The sequence below is a fragment of the Herpailurus yagouaroundi genome, unplaced genomic scaffold (assembly GCF_014898765.1).
Source record: "Herpailurus yagouaroundi ecotype Mexico unplaced genomic scaffold, PumYag 28, whole genome shotgun sequence".
Classification (NCBI taxonomy): domain Eukaryota; kingdom Metazoa; phylum Chordata; class Mammalia; order Carnivora; family Felidae; genus Herpailurus; species Herpailurus yagouaroundi.
The window spans coordinates 15087911-15106183 of record NW_024412376.1 but is presented as its reverse complement, the minus strand read 5'-3'; the positions used below and the strand labels follow the sequence as shown (position 1 = coordinate 15106183).

The following is an 18273-nucleotide window of genomic DNA, read 5'->3' as shown; positions in this document are numbered from 1 at the left end:
CGTGCTCTGTCTCTGTCTCTCTCAAAAGTAAATAAACATTTTTTTAAATTTGTAAATGGTTTCCTAATAGTTAATTGATTCTCATGACATTTTCATTTACTGAATTATATTATTTTTTTATTTGATATATACCTGTTATATACATTTTTCCAAGTTTTCAATATCTCCTATTGTATTATCTAATATTTCAAGGAAAAATTTTAAAATACAGGAGTCAGAATAGTTATGCTGGTATTTTTTCTACCTAATTTACATGAGATAAATTCTGATATTATTATTAGCTTTTTACCAATATATTCTTATACTTCAACCAAATCTTAATTTGTAATTTTTTCTGCTCTATTATTGGAGACCCAAAAATCATGTGACAAGCTGTGACTTTTAAATCTTTATTGTAAAATGTGTGATTTATCACTATTATAAGATATGATTTTTCTCTTAATGTTTTTTTAACTAAATTTATCCTGCTTCTCATATTAATGTTGGGACCTTTGCATTTTGTTTTTGTCTTTTGTTTGAATTTTCCTATTACACTTCTATCATGTCTTTTATTTCTCACGTTTTTAGGAAGATGGAGAACATATCCACTTCTTACTGACATAATTTTTATTTTTATATTATGTTTGGCAAATCTTGGTGTTTCCATTTTTCTACCAGTGATTTTAGCTTTTATATCTAGCTTAGTAAGTGTTATATGTCTTAATTCTTTTGTATAGTTTATGCACAGGAATGTATCTTGTTTTTTTTTAATTTTGCCATATGGCCTACTTTCCTTTGGTGTTTCTCTTTTTTCTCTGTTTTCAAAGTAGGGACCCTTGTTTTGACTTAAAATATTTTTTTATATACAAGTCTTTTAAAATCCTAGTAGAACCCATCTTTGTTTCACTATATCAAGACTGGAATAGTATATACTGACTTTCCTGGATGTGAGATGAAGTCCAAGTCTTGCCACTGTTAAACCACCAGATTTTTGTGTGACTTCATTAAAAGGAAAAGGAAAATAAAAGTAGGAATACCTATTCATTCAAATGTGGTTTTTTTAAATGTCCAGGAGAGGTTGAGGAGAATGATACGTGTTACATCACACCAGAATATTTCTATAATTGCTCTACAAGAACCTTTTTATCCCATAATCATATTCACTATGCCAATTGTGACTTTTCTCCTTTTTCTCTCTCTCAAGTAAAATATCTCACCTTGTTTTTTTGTCTTCTCTCAAGTCTTCCTCCTTCAACCTTCCTTCCCTCTCTTCCCTCTCACTTCTTCTTTCCCTTATATCTTCCTCTATTCAAATATGCTTCTACGCCCTCCCCAATGACCATAGAGCAGCTGTTAGTTGGTCTTTCTCAATTATTTACAAGAAGCATTCCTTCTCTCATTTTCTGGAATTTTCACTCATTATCACAGTTAACAAATCAAATCATTTTAAGGGATTACTCTCCCCTGAAGAATTAGCAGGTGCATACACAGTTGACCTTTGAACAACATAGGGTTGAATTGCTCAGGTCTACTTACCCATAGATTTTTTTACAGTCCAGTGCTATAAATTTGTTTTCTCTTTCTTATGATTTCCCTGATAACATTTTATTTTCTCCAACTTGCTTTATTATAAGAATACAGTTTATAACATACAAACGGTTTGACTGTTTATGTCTTTGATAAGGTTTCTAGTCAACAATAGTCTATTAGTAATTAAGTTGTGGAGGAATCAAATTTTATGTGAGGGTTTTTTACTGAGTCAGGATTGGTGTCCTTAATGCCCTCATTGTTCAAGGGTCAACTGTTCCTGCTTATCATTATCCACCTATAACCTTCTTCTACTAGGAAAATAAGTGACAATCACATACGAAGAAAGAAGCGTTATCTATTTTGTGGCTTCTCTACCATCTTAAAGTTCATGGTCAAATCCTCTCCCTTATTCTCTTTCCCTATAGAGTTAGGCTTAACTCAACTCTGAAGGCTTTAGGATATTTTTGTCCACCTTAGCTTAACTGTCATCATGAAAACCTAGGAACTAGATTTGTAACTATCTTGGAAATATAAACATCCCTCTTACATCTCAAAGGAAATCATGCTGGTGACCCAGTGACCCCTGTTGTCATTTCTCTTCTTCTGTTAGCATCTTGCCACACTACCACTGCCCATTCTCCTATTTCTTAGGGAAAAATAATATTGGATATTTGTCCTACAAATTTAATCTCTCCCTCTAGAGTCTCTGTATCAAACAACATGGAAAAGTACTCCACATTTATGTAAGGTCTTTTTTCCCCCACATGGATATAGTCCACCATAAGATGTCCCTTGTCCCTTCTTGCTATACTTGAAAAAAACACGTTAGTCATTTCTTTCTCATTAAGCCCCAGGTATAAACTCATCCATGTGATCATACTAGACAAATTAAGAGAAACAGTCCTAAACTGTGTTGAATAAGTACTGAGGAGCCCCAATTGGAATTGGAGATCCATCTACCACAACTTCCCTTCTTTCCAAATGCATGCCTCCCAAAAAATCTTGCTTACTTTTCCCTGGTCAGATTTTCCAAAATTTGATCAAGTATGGAGACAACATAGGTAGTATGCTATAGCTCTTACTTCCTCTCAGGAACTTCTGAATCCTTCTTCCTCCAACTTCACCACAACCAAGTAACACCATTCAGTTAACTATTTACTCTGCTTTTAGAATAATCTTCCAATTCATAAATCTGATCCTGTTTCTCTTCTGCACGAGAAGTATTACACAATAAAATTCAAACTCTTCAAGATCACACTCATGGTTCTCAGACATCTGGGCTCCACCTACCTCCAGATCTTAACTTTTACTGTTCTTTCTCATTGCTTTTGTATTGCATTCAAACCAGACTGCTTGCAAATCCATTAGCGGGCCTGGGTTTTCATGTTTTTTTTTTTTTTTAAGCTTTTCTATTTGAAATGCTATCAACACTTGCAAAACTACTCATTGAGTCTATAATTTAAAATCTTATCAATCTCAAGTCTCATGTTCATCATGGGCCTACATTATTCCCTATTAGAGATAATCACTCCTGACTTTTTAATCCCACTAGAAAACAATAATCCACTCTCCCTTTTTATTGTAGTTACAGGTATATGGTTAACTGCTACATTGCAGTCCAATAAATGCTGCCTTACTAAAGGCATATTCACACTCTTCATGTCTTATGTTATATTCATGTTCTCCTACAATGCCCCTGGACTTGGCAACATCACTGGTCATAAAATGGGACTTTCGCAGATGTGATAAAAACAGAGATTTTTTGTGTTTGAACATTAGCCCTTATCTTCTTGGAACATTTCCTCTTAGAATATAAGAAGCTGTTAAACTAAAAGAATTTCTAGACTATTCTTAAAGAGGGCTCATGTAGAGAAGTATTGGAAGATTATATGCCAGATGTAGAAAGGGACCACTTAAAGAAAAATGAGAAAAATGAAGTGCTCTAACTTATGGTCATCACCAAGACCCAAACACATGAAATACAGCCTCTTCAACCTTTTAGCCCAGCCCATTCACCAGTTTCCTACCACCCAGGGCAAAACAATGATCTGCTCAACTCACAAAATCATGCAAAATAAGCCATTGTTTTAAGTCACTAAGATTTCAGGTGGACTGTTATGCATTCAAGAGATACCTGAAACAGTATGTTTTTCTTTTCCACTGGATTGAAAATGCTTTAAATGGATTCGACGTGGTTTTACTTTGTTGAACAATACTGAGCATAGTTCTTTATAAACTATGTATATTAAATAAATATCTAATTTAATATGTAATAATGTTAAACTCATTATAAATCTAGGTTAGCATGAGAGATTTTTAATCCCTATTTTAAAATAATGGGAATATCAGTTAACTTTTTTTTAATGTTTTATTTATTTTTGACAGAGTCAGTCAGAGCATGAGCGGGGGAGGAGCAGAGAGAGGGAGACACAGAATCCGAAGCAGGCTCCAGGCTCTGAGCTGTCAGCACAGAGCCCAATGCGGGGCTCGAACTCACAAACCACAAGATCATGACCTGAGCCAAAGTCGAACGCTCAACCGACTGAGCCACTCAGGAGCCCCAGTTAACATTTGTATAGTAATTTAATATGGTTCAAAAATGGATAAAAAGTAGACCAACTCTAGAACTAGTAAACAATTATAGTAATGTTGCATAATACAAGATTAATATACTAAAGTTAATTGCTTTCCTATATGCCAGCAATGAGCCATTGGAATTTGAAATTAAAAACACAACAAAGAAGACTTTTAAAAAAAGAAGAGATATTCCACATTCATGGAGAGGAAGACTCATTATTGTTAAAATGTCAGTTCTCCTCAACTTGATCTATAGGTGCAACAAAATCCCAGTAAGTTGTTTTGTGAATATTAACAAACTGATTTTAAGTTTATATGGAATGGCAAAGGACCCAGAATAGCCAATGCAATATTTAAGAATAACAAAGTCTGAGAATTCATACTATCTGATTTCAAGATTTACTCTAAGGCTACAGATTCTTACATGTGTTCATGTGGATTGATAGCTCATTTCCTTTCATCACCAAATAATATTACCTTGTATAAATATATCACATTAACCAATTCACATATCAAAGGATATTTTATTTAATTCCAGATTTTGGCAATTATGGAGAAAGCTGGGTTTTACAGGTTTTGTGTGGACATAAGTTTTAAACTCATGAAAGGAGCATAGAATAATGTTTGATCAAAGAGCTGTGCACCCTGTGGCCCAGTCAAGCTGATACATAAAATTACTGTATTATGAATTTTTATTACTTATATAATAAAAAGGAAAAATGTATATAATACAAAAATATTTTTCAAATGGACTTTCAATATTTCACCTCTATAAAAGCCATTTGCACAATAATAGCTCCTGATATTTTTCTGGGTGTTTCTGTGAGAGTGTTTTTAGACAAAATTAACATGTGAATCAATAGACCAAGTAAAGCAGATTGTCCTCCCTACTGTGGGTTGGCCTCATCCAATCAGTTGAAGGCCTAAATAGAACAAAAAGGATGACTCTCTTCCCCAAGTGCCTGACTTCTTTTGAACTGGAACATTAGTTTTCTTTTTGCCTTCAAACTTAAATTGAACCATTGGCTCTTCTTGGTTCTCAGGACTTCCAACTCCAACTAGAATTAAACCTTTAGTTCTGCTAGGTCTCCAGCTTGCCAACAACTCACACTACATATACTTGCTCTCTTCCATAATTATGTGAGCCAATTCCTTATGATAAATCTCTTTATACACACACACACACACATACACATTCTATTGACTCTGTTTTTCTGGAGAACCCTATTCATATAGTTAAGTACAAATTAAATCTTGTTGATCAGATGACAAAATTACTTCCTAGTTTTTGCAAAGTCCACTTGCACTGAGGTTCCTCTTTTATTCATTAGGACTGATTTGTGTCTATTCTTTTCCCAAGAAGCCTGACTTCCTTTTCACATATACTTTGATAATAAGATTAGCCTGGGGTGCCTGGGTAGCTCAGTCGGTTGAGCGTCCAACTTCGGCTCAGGTCATGATCTCACAGGTCATGAGTGCGAGAGCGTCGCTCTCTGTGCTGACAGCTCAGAGCCTGGAGCCTGCTTCGGATTCTGTGTCTACCTCTCTGTGCCCTTTCCCCACTCATGCTCTGTCTCTGTCTCTCAAAGATGAATAAACGTTAAAAAAAATTCAAAAAAATAGATTAACCTTACAATTATTTGTGTAACCTTAAAGAATCTGTTTCCTATAGCACAAGGGACCTACAGCTACATCTTTGTTACTGCCCTAAATATTACAAAATTATCTACATTTTTATAGTGTTAACTATAGTTATTTCTGTAAAATGTTTCCTTAAAATATTCCAGACTTACTGTCTTTTAAGTCATAAGCAGTTTTCAGAATTTATATTACTTTCATTTTCATGAGAATTAAAAATAGATGTCAAGTAAGTATGTCTTGCTTGTTTCCTTTCTAAAGAGATCTTTTCCAAATTATCTTTTTATCCTATTCCTATCTCCTTTATTCTGTGGACTCCTTTGATAAATCTGTTAAGTTTTCTTTCTTTCTTTCTTTCTCATGCACATCTAGTATCAATTCTGGCTTGCCTTTTTTTTTTTAAATCTGAAAAATAATGGCTGGAGTTTGGGATCCCCTACAATTAACAATAACCTTCTTTTTAATGACCTAATTCTGAATTTCCTGTTCAGTTTTTCACTAGTTAGAGAAAAATGGGAGATTTCTGACAAGTGTATTGTCTAAAATATTTTTGCTGAAATTATGGAGTCAGGATGAAATTTCCATGTGCTTTTCTATCTAGCAAGGCTTCTGGTTTAGACAGATCTGACATATGCTTTACAACTTGCTTTAAGCTTTTTCCCTTACTGTTTAAACTCTGAGTTGGTAAAATGTATTTACTATTAATGAGGGTTTACTATTAGCTTATGAAATGTGGAAAAATAATGTGCAGATTGCTTGAAAAAAAAAGTATTATAGATTTACATTTACTCATTGTTTTGCCTTAGATTCCAAGAAGCTCAGTGATAAGTAAATTGCTTATTTTATAATAATCTACTACATTATTATCTACTACATTATTATACACATATTATCTACTACATTATTATAATCTACTACATTATATGTATACATTAAATGTATACTACATTTGTATATACTACATTTGTATACATATGTAGTATACATACTACATATGTATACTACATTATATGTATACATTAAATGTAATATCTACTACATTATTAATATAATACACATATTATCTACTACATTATTATAATAATCTACTACTTATTTTATAATAATCTACTACATTATTATTTTTTTTAAAAACTAACTTTGTCAAATGCTTTTTCTGCATCAATTGTGAAAATCAGATGGTTCTTATCCTTTCTTTTATTAATGTGGTGTATCACGCTGATTGATTTGTGAATATTGAACCAACCCTGCAGCCCAGTAGTAAATCCCACTTGATCGTGGTGAGTAATTCTTTTAATGTACTGTTGAATTCGATTTGCTAGTATCTTGTTGAGAATTTTTGCATCCAGGTTCATCAGGAATATTACCCTGTAATTCTCCTTTTTAGTGGGGTCTTCGTCTGATTTTGGAATCAAGGTAACACTGGCTTCAAAGAATGAGTTTGGAAGCTTTCCTTCCAATTTTATTTTATTTTTTTTGTAACATTTTGAGAATAGGTATTAACTCTTCTTTAATGACTAGTAGAATTAAATCCTGCCATTTACAACAATGCAGATGGAACTCGAGTGTGTTATGCTAAGTGAAATAAGTCAGTCGGAGAAAGACAAATATCATATGATTTCATTCATATGTGGAATTTAAGAAACAAAACAGATGAAAATAGGGGAAAGGAAGGAAAAATAAGACACAGAGAGGGAGGTAAACCATAAGGGACTCTTAAATACAGAGAACAAATTGAGGGTTGCTGGAGGGGCAGTGGGTGGGTGGATGGGCTAAATGGGTGATGGGCATTAAGGAAGGTACTTGTTGGGATGAGCACAGGGTGTTATATGTGAATGATAAATCACTGGGTTCTGCTTCTGAAACCAATACTACACTGTATGTTAGCTTACTTGAATTTAAATAAATAAATTTTTAAAAATAGTAAAATTAAAAAGTTAAAAAAAAAGAGTAGCTTATCCTTAGCTCTTTTCTAATTGCATTTCTGGGCCATTATATCCTAATTAGAATTTGATACATACATATGAACATTATCAGCCTCCATAACTTTTGTTCAATTTGGTGGTATATTTAATTAATAAAACAGAAGTATTTACAAAGGAAACATGAGTATATTCTTTACAGGTAAATACGAAATAAAATTCACATTGAGATCGTTTTCCTTACATACAACAAAAAAATAAGAAACATACTGTAAAATAGTGCCTGCTATGATTCCAAGAATTTCTGAAACATTATACTGGTATGAACAATAAGCAAAGCCTTCCAAACACCCTCAGCCCCTAAAAAATGCCTCATCATATAAACTTTGATCAAGAACTTAACATCCAAGAGCATTTTCTTCAAGTATGATAAAAGAGGACTTCCCTCTATTATTAAATGACTCTTTATCCTTCATAAATTCAGTCTGATTTTTATAGAATAAGTATACTTAGAATTATTTTTTAAAGTGATAATATTATACAAGTGCGTTATCATATAGGAGCTTTTATGCCTACTAGAGAAATAAATGGCTATCTCTTACTTTAACTAACATGAGGCTGTTAGGCCAACCAACTCTACATGTAGATACAGGAAATTCAAATTTTGCCTCTGATGGGTTTAGCTGACCTTACTACATGCCTTTTTCTCAGACAGGATTATAGCAACACGTTTAAAAAATATAAAGGTTATTTTTAAATTCATTTTCTTTGTTACATTTTTAGAATTCAAAGTCATGGAGCTATTCTTGACTTCATATTCCCACATCTCTTTTCACTTCTAGAGACAGAAGTTATCATAGGGAAATATTCTTTGACAGCTAAAACCCAGGCTTAATATTCTATTTCCTGTGAAGAGAGATTGGATTATATAAATGTGACATGTGTCAAATGGCAATTTCAAACATTAAAAGTATAATCTTACCTGGAGGCTACCACCTCTGAATTTAAAGAAGAAATTTTTTAATTATTTAATAATATTAAACATCATATTTTGATCGCCAGTCATTCTACATTTTATACCAAAGTCCATGTTGTGAATGTTTGATATCAGCTGTAAATACATGAATGCTGTGGTTTCAGCATGTGGCCAAACTCCAAGTCACATTTTGTCTTTTTGGGTTTTGGGCATTCACAGCATGTTGTTTTCAACAGAATTAGAACTCCAAGTCTGTGCTCGACATAGTGCCAAATCTGCAAACGAACTATTCCAACACATAAAATGCAGTAATGACCCTGACAGTGATGACTTTGACATAGCCCAAATGAAGACAGCTAGAGCTGTGTGCCCTTTAAAAGCAGTCAAAACTGTTCAACATCAAGAAGAAGAAAAAAAAAAAAAAACAGAAGTTGTCACAATGCAAATGTTTACTCAATTTAAGTATACTCTACTATAACCAAATATACAAATAACTGATGTGAGTTGACTAATGTTTTGTGTATATAGAAGGCTGTAGGCATTTTTCAAGAAACACAATGAATTGACAGTGATAACTTACTGCAGAACATCAAAATAGGTGAGATAAAGGAAATAAATAATTTTCAACCAGTTTCCTTAGCAACTAACCAATTGACATAAAAAAGAAAAGGATTTGTTCTGTCTGCTTTGAACTATAAGCTGCTACATAATTTGCTTATTATAGACTTTATAGAGGGATATCTGATATATAGGCTTTTTTCCATTACCTCAATGTCCAAAAGTCCTGGGATTTTATCAACTTATATTTAAAAACAATGTGTTCTATCCACTATTTCGACTGAGACTATAAGAAACATAAACAAAACCAGAGAATTTCACTGGATTTTTACTATTATACTGAAATACCTGATTTACCTTTATTGTTTGGAATTGCATGAACATGACAAAAGTCATGGTGAAAATATCTGGATTTGCATTTCTATGAGAAATGTGATGGGAAGACAATTTTGCAATAGTGGTAAAAAGAGAGGATCTTGGCCACACCGTGATGAGCCAGAATCTGTAAGTGCCAAGTGAGAAGTGTCTCCATGCTACATGGGGATGGACAATGGACACTCAGAAGGATATTCAACCCCAAAGCAGCAGCCAACAACACATATCTCTGGGAAATGTCACACAGAAAATGACATAAAATCCTGGGATGCAGTTGGATGCAGAGAACATGCATACAGAATAACGTACAAAAAAAGAATTAAAAGATTGGTGGCTTTTGATTCTCAACAAAACATGGAATTCAGAGAAATACCTTCATTTGGATTTGGATTTGCTGTTTTGCTTTTCATTGTTACAAGTTTTTCATTAGCATACTCTCTTTATGAATACAGCAAAATATACATGATTTCATTTTTAAATCACAGTGCATTTAGGTGTCTATTAATAGTTTATAAGAAAATTATTTTTTGTTCAACTACATGATTTACACTTTAATTTTACTGTGTACATAATCTGACACACAATGAAGGTTAAAAGTGCTTCCCCAAACCACACTTTTAATCAAAGCCTAGAATCCTCAGGGGCAATTGTTAAAAATGAAGGTTTCTAGAGCTCTCTAAAGGACTGATTAAATAAGTTCCTTGGAAACCACTGTTTGACATCACCAACTGTAAACTCTCTAGCATCACACTGTAGAGAACATACCGACGCACTTACTATCGGTGTGCATACATGGTCTGGAGTTATATTTTTCATTTGTTACTTGATATAGGCCTTTCTGTATCTTCATTTAATGCTTGATTCTCTTTTTAAATCTTGGGAACAGAAAAAGAGTTTTTTTCTTAAGTTTTTTATGTTAATTCCAGTTAGTTAACATAGTGTTATATTACTTTATATTAGTTTCACTCATAGTGATTCAATACTTCCATAAGAAAGAAACTTTAATGATTGTTTTCTGTAAGTCAAAATCAATCCCAAGGATATGGATGAAGCATACTCATAGGACAGGTGCAATTTCCGAAGTATAATCCTTTATTAAGGTAAAAAAAATCCTTCAGGATATAAAAATAAAAGGGATTAGTTTACCCTGAATTATTGGATAAATGTTTAAGACTTTTGCCTTGATCTTAGGGATATGGAATTGATGATCACACATATACTCCATCTTTTCCAGGATTCCATCATAATGGAAGAACCTGGTGGCCTCCTTAACATTTTGAAGATTAAATATATCCCAATCATTAATAGCTCTATTAATATCTATGTGTCTGGGACATTCAAAAATTTATGTATGCCAGTTTTCTTTTTTTTTTTTTTTCAACGTTTATTTATTATTTTTGGGACAGAGAGAGACAGAGCATGAATGGGCGAGGGACATAGACAGAGGGAGACACAGAATCGGAAACAGGCTCCAGGCTCTAAGCCATCAGCCCAGAGCCCGACGCGGGGCTCGAACTCACGGACCGCGAGATCGTGACCTGGCTGAAGTCGGACGCTTAACCGACTGCGCCACCCAGGCGCCCCAATCTATGCCAGTTTTCAAAAACACCTGTGTTTCTATAACCATCCTTGAATACTAAGTCTATAAATGTATTACATCCTATACAAAGAACTGCCATGCTCAAATTTTCAGTGTTTCATTGGTTCATGTTTTCCTTTAGCCACACCTTTTGTAATTCTGTGATTGTGCCATGTTCTTGACCTTTTTAGACAGAGGAATTCCCATAAATGTGATATCTCTATGACAGCCTTTAAACAAACCCCACCTCATTGAAAAATATAGTTATTCTACTCTTAACTGTTCTTAATTTGGCCACAGGTCCTTTGGATACCAATACTTTAATTAAATATTGTTATTTTGTTAACTAGACAGCAGTTTAATGGAAAAAGTATTACCCCTAGAATGCAACACTGCCATTTCAAGCAATTACCTAGTTCTACGTCTCCTTCATCTATAAAATGGGGCTGATGTGACCTCTTGCCTACCTTGACAGTTTTAAGGGAAAAAATGGGAAAATAAATATAAAATTGCTTTTAAAAGATTATTTTGAATGGTGCTCATAAATATAAATACCAGTTAGTCTGAATTTGAAGATAACACATAACTTGCCCCCTACTAAACCACTGACCAACAACTATGTACTTGCTTTTCATGAAAAGCATATCCATGCCTATGGGAAAAGCACTAGAAATTGGTTAAAATCTAGCCCTGATCCTCAGTGATAGGCCAGTTCACTTCATTTCTTTTAATTTCGGCTGTATTATCAAAGCATAGGAATTATGATGGAAATAGTGCTGCGAGACTTGGAAACTATATTCAGAGACTGAACTTATGAAAAATTCAAAAATAACAGATGAAGTCAGAAATGACCAGTCTTAAGGAAGAATAAAATATGTAAGGTAAGAAAGTGTAAACTGAGAAATGCAAAAATAAGTTGCTTTTTCACACATATAAATTCACGCACATCTTCATCCCTTCTAGGTTCCATGTAGGAAGTTAGTCAAGAGAGAATGGTCATTCGAGCAGAGGGCTCAAGGATGAGAGGAAACCTGCCATAGAAAGACAAGGGGAAGGAGCATTCCTGAAATAGAGGAAACGGCCAGTGTAAAAGTTGTGGGTAGGAAGTAAGCTTGCCTCAAGGTAGGTGGAGGCCAGCACACTTAGGGTCTTGCAATAGGAAGCCACTGGGGCAGTAAGCAGGAGAGTGACACAGTTTAAAACTCAAAAGATTACTCAAGCTGTTCTGTGACAATGAACAATACAGACACAGGTGACAGCGAGGAAGCCCAATTAGGAGCCACCTGTGATAATTCAGGCCAACAATAATGGTGGCTGGGCCAGGATGGTAGCTTGGAGGAAGTAGGAAGCAGCTGGATGTCAGATACATTTTGAAGTTGAGCTAATATGACTTACTGATGGATTGGTTCATACTCAGATGCCCAGTAGACACTATGGGCATCAGTGAAAGGCTTTGGGACCAAATACCCACAGTGCCCCTTGTTAGCTGGCAGCGTGATTTGACCAGGGTTCATTTTCCTTATTTGTAGGATAAACATGAAATAATAGCACCTATCTCAAAGGTTTGTCACAAGACAAAATGACATAATCCATAAAGGCTTTCAGCCTAATAAAGGTTAGCTATTATTATCACCATTATTCTAATTATTACCATTTTCCACCGGTGATTGTATTAAGCCTTAAGATTGATCTCTCGGCTACTGACCTTCTTGTCCTCCATCCTCTTCAGATTGCTCTGTCTCAAATATAAATTTCGTGGCTCTGTCCTGCTGAGAATCTTCAGTGGTTCCTCATTCAGATAAAATTAACTCTTGGGAATTGTATATTTGGTCTTTGGTAACCTGACTCCTTTCTTACCTCTGTCACCTCTTCAACCCACCTCTCACTTTGTCTTTTGGTTTTAAGGAGATATTTATAGCTCCTTAAGGAGGTAACAGGTCTTATTTCTTTCCTGCCTGTGCCTTTTCTTATGCTTTTCTCTCTGCCTGAAATGACCTTTTCTGGTGTCCTTCTCTGAACTTTTTAGAGTTTAACTTGAGTGTAGTTTCCTGACGTTACAATGTGGTACAGAGTCCTCTCTTAAGAGGCCCCAAGACATCTGATCTAGATTATAAATTCTAAACAAGAAAAACTGCTGTGATATCAAGCTTGGTCCAGTGTGAAGCACGTAATGTATGCTCAATAAATGTTCAGAGATTTGTACTTTTAAAAAAATCTTAAAACATAAAATGTGTTCCTCTTTTGACATCATTTTGACCAGAGGAAGACCTTCTGATACGGCACCCATGATTGCTGGGATTCTCAGCGTTCATAAAAGAATGTTAACTCTACTCACACATCATATATGACATATGCTTGTGAATTCAGCTGGCATTAACTGCATGAAGTTAGTTTTCAGAGACTAGCCCACTGAACCAGATAATATTGTATATACTCCTCTATCAGTCTAGATCAATCGAGAAATGTGAATTTAAACTATTTCGTTTTTACCCCATCCAAATTATTTTTACTTAAAAGGAGCTCCAGTGTCATGACATCAACATGTACTGGGGATTATTAAAACAGTCTTTGAAACACTTAAGAATATTGACCCAAAAGTTGTGGGAAACACTTTTACATAATTACTACTTTAGGTTGAATGGCAAGAGAAATCCCTACATTATCATACTTCATACTTCATCTTGTGAAATTGCTCACATTAATTTTCTTATATGGTAATTTGCTTATTAATCAGAATGCCTTAGTCTCATGCATTGCTAGTTATCTTAGAACCAAATCTGTACCACTCTCATAGTAAGTATAGAGATTATAATAGTGTGGTGTTTTTTTGGTTTTGGTTTTCTTGCCTAATTCTTAATCTATTGTCGCCACCCTATTCTACTTTCTCCTTTTGTCTTACCTCAAATTATGAATCCTGGTATTAATCAGTAACACTAGTTATAATAGAGAGTAACAAATGCTGTGGAATCTCTCATATGCATAGAACCTTATCTCATATTGACATGCACAGTCTAGGAAAGGTGACTCCAGCAGACTGAGCCTACCTCCAGGTGGTCATTCCAGAACCCAGCTAACTGAGCCTTTGCCATCTCCAATATGTGGCTTTCAGTGTAAACAGATGCCATTGTTACCCCCATTCAACAGGAAGAGAAAAAGAACGCGGAGGTATAGACATAGAACTCTCTTATGGCCAGGCCTGAAAGGGACTCCCACCACTTCCGTTCACAGTCTCTGGCTAGAACTCAGGGAAATGGCCTCACCTACCTGCTTTGGGGGCTGGGATATACAGTCTAATTATGAACCCAAAGAAGAACCCAATGTCAATTTGTTAAACAGCTAGCAGTATCTTCTACAAACATATTGGCAAGTCCCAAACCCTTACTAGACAGGCAGAATAAGATTAAATAGAAGCACCCATATGGAAGAATGTTTTTAAAACATTCATAATAGAAGCAGAATATTAGGTTAAAAACTCAAGTTAAATGATGTAGGATAGAAAAGTCATTAATCTCCCTAAATTTCAAAATTTGTTACACTTAAAATTAAACACTTAAGAAAATAAATATTGAATGTTATTTATTTATATTTTTTAAATTTTATTTTAAAGAGAGGGGGCAAGTGGAAGAAAAGGGAAGAGGGAGAGAGAGAGAGAGAAAGGGAGTGAGAGAAAGAGAGAAAGAGAAAGAGAGAGAGAGAAAGAGAGAGAGAGAGAGAGAGAGAGAGTCTCCAGTAGGCTCCATGCTCAGCATGGAGCTCGATCCCACAACCCTGGGATCATGATCTAAGTCAAAATCAAGAGTTGGGACACTCAACCAAATGAGTCACCCAGGCACCCCAAATGTTCTTTATTTAGATTAAGAAAATGTTTCTTCATTTTGGAAACGAAAACATTACCAAAACTGAATTTAATTTAGTGTACGGTGTGAACATTTTTTATAGAGCATATTTTTCTCAGATTAAGACTGACTATTGATTTGTGCATACAGAATTTTACTGGAGGATGAACATAATATTTTCCTAGTAATGCCATTGTGTTATACTGTCATACTCATTTTAGAGAACGAGTCAAATGAAGAACAAACCACTTTTTACATAAGATAGGGATATCTTATACACCTAAATTATATGATGTACTTAGAGTAATCAAAATCATGAAGACAAAAAGTATAATAGTGGTTTCCAGGATGGAGAAAGAGGAGACTGGGTATGGTTTCAGCTTCGTTTCAACTTCATAAGATGAAAAGAATTAGGGAATGGATGGTAGTGATGGTTGCACAACAATGTGAATATATTTCACATCACTGAACTGTACATTTAAAAATGGTTAAGATTGTAAATTTTATGTTACGTGTATTTTAACTCCATTTAGAATAAGAAGAGGAAGGGGCGCCTGGGTGGCTCAGTCGGTTAAGCTTCCGACTTGGGCTCAGGTCATGATCTCATGGTCTGTGAGTTCCAGCCCTGCATTGGGCTCTGTGCTGACAGCTCGGAGCCTGGAGCCTGCTTCGGATTCTGTGTCTCCTCTCTCTGCCTCTCCCATGCTCATGCTCTGTCTCTCTCTGTGTCTCAATAACAAATACACATTTTAAAAAGTTTTAAAAAGAAGAAGAAGAAAAAAGAGAAGGAGGAGGAGGAGAAGGAGAAGAAACCTAAAGAATAACACATGAAGTAGTGGTTAATTTGGTATTTAAAATATGGGCAAAACCCCTATATAAACATCAGCAAAGTGAGCCATGAACTATATTGAAAGCCTAAGGTATTGAGACCAAGAAAGGTTTTGTGCTAGAAATGCAAGAAGACTGCAATTTATTAAGAAAACTACTAAGGAGGGCCCCTGGGTGGCTCAGTCAGTTAAGCATCCAACTCTTGGTCATGACCTCACGATTCATGAGATTGAGCCCCTTGCCTGGCTCCACGCTGATAGAGCAGAGCCTACTTGGGATTCTCTCTCTCCCTCTCTGCCTCTCCTTACTCTCTAAATAAATAAATAAATAAATAAACAAACAAACTTTAAAAAAAAAGAAAAAGAACTAACGAAAAATATCAACAGATTAAAGGAGAGAAACCTCTGATCATCTTAATAGATACTGAAATTGCAATTGATAGAATGCAACCTATGCTCCTTTAACAAAATCCAATCAGATGGAGATACAAGGAAACCTCTCTAAGTTGCTGAAAGCATATTTGGCATAAGCCAACTGGGGCAGCAGCCACTGGAGCCCCTGGCATTATCACTGTCAAGGTGTTTCTTACTCAGGGCTTGATCCCTGTGAGCTAACATCAATCTTCTCTCTAGGCTCAGGTTGGTCATTGGTTCTGTTTCTTAAACAGACCAAACAATGGCTGCAGAAGGTGTAGAAGGCTTCGGTCCGGTAGTTTCTAGAATCAAACACAACGCCATTTTAAAGCTCTGATAGGAATCACATATAATTTCAAAGTCACTGCTTTGTCTGTGACATTGCTTAGGTATTTATTGCAACTAATTTTGCACTAAGTGCAAAGGCTATATTTTTTCCTTCTTTCCCAATAATTCTTTAACTGACCCCCTTAGTTAGAAAAGGAGGTGCATTTTTCCCGTTCAGTGTACACTTTTCCCCCATATATTTACGAAACGCAGAAGCATGGACAGGGTGTGTGCTCAGAAAACAAGCCACGGTCTGCGGGCAAGGGAGAAACCAAACACGTGAGCTAGACCACCACCTTCTGTGAAACAAAAGAAAGGCTTCCAGTTGCCAACATGGTGAGTTGCAAGAACCAGAGAAGACCTAAAAGCTTAAGATTCTGCCAAAAGAACACAGGAAGAGCGGTGTAGGTGTGCTGATATGAAAAAAGGAAGCCTCAATCAGTAACAACACCATTAAGCAGAATACCCTGTCCAAAGGTAACTAACAAAGACTTAAATAGGTGTCCGCTACTTCAAATGTAAAGACAGTCCCACCAAACTACAAGAAACATGAAAAATAAAGGAAACATGTCATCACAAAAAGAAAATAATAATTTTCCAATACTGAGGTTGTCTTCCCAGCTGTGCTGGTCATGGTTAGAGAATTCTTGTTTCTCTCCAGCAGCATTCAGAGTACTGACTGAGGCATGACCTCCATGTCTGAGGAGAAGAGGGCAAAAAAAAAAAAAAAGGAAGCAAATAAAAATTTCAAAGGGCATTAAAGGGACACAGCCCCTGCTGACTGCTTCAGGACTTCAACAGGAAGTCTGTACATGAGACCCTGGGAGTAAGTCACTCGAGGATCACCCCGCACAAGAGGCACCCCCAACACCTGAGTGCTAAACCCAAACCTTCCCCCAACTCAGGCTTGCTCCCAGGTGCTGCAGTGAGCAGGTCTGGTAACTAGAATGCTCTCAGAAAAACAGACCAGGGTCTGTTTCCCAGCAAGGGAAAACTCTACAGTAAACTGGTGCTTTAGTGCCACCCTCTGGAAAACAAAAAGAAGTTTCCCAGCAGCCAACCTGGTAAATTGTAAGAACGCGAGGATACATAAAGAATTTAGAATTCTGCTACAAGAGGCAGACAGGAGTGGAGCCAGTCTACCCACGCAAATCCTAAACAACCCCAGGAAAGCAACAACAAGAAACGGTGCCACATCTGAATAAGACTAATCAAGGAAGTATGCCATCACCAGAAGGAAAATAATAATTCCCAACAACTGAGTTCAAATCCATGGAACATTGTGATCTAGGTGATAAAGAATTCAAAACAGCTGTTTTGAGAAAACACTAACTCAGAAAGATATCTGCACCCTCATGTTCACAGCAGCATTATTTACAATAGGCATAGACATGGAAACAACCCAGGTGTCCATCAACTGATGAATGGATAAAGAAATTGTGGTACAAATAGACACAAGCGAATATTATTTAGCCATTATAAAACACACACACACACACACACACACACACACACACACACAAGGAAATCCTGCCATTTGCTACAACATGGATGAACTTTGAGGGCATTATGATAGGTGAAATAGAGAAAGGCAAATACTGTATGATCTCACTTATATGTGGAATCTAAAACAAACAAGCAAGGAAAAAACACACCAAACTCAGAAAAAGATTTGATCTGTGGCTGCTAGAAGCAGGGAACTAGGAAGACAGGGAAAGGAGGAAGCTTGTCCAAA

General features: G+C 35.6%; 1 pseudogene; it reads left to right on the top strand.

The window, feature by feature from the left end:
* Positions 1–9730: 9730 nt before the first annotated feature.
* Positions 9731–14334, top strand: LOC121027161 (DNA-directed RNA polymerases I, II, and III subunit RPABC4-like; annotated as a pseudogene).
* Positions 14335–18273: the final 3939 nt, after the last annotated feature.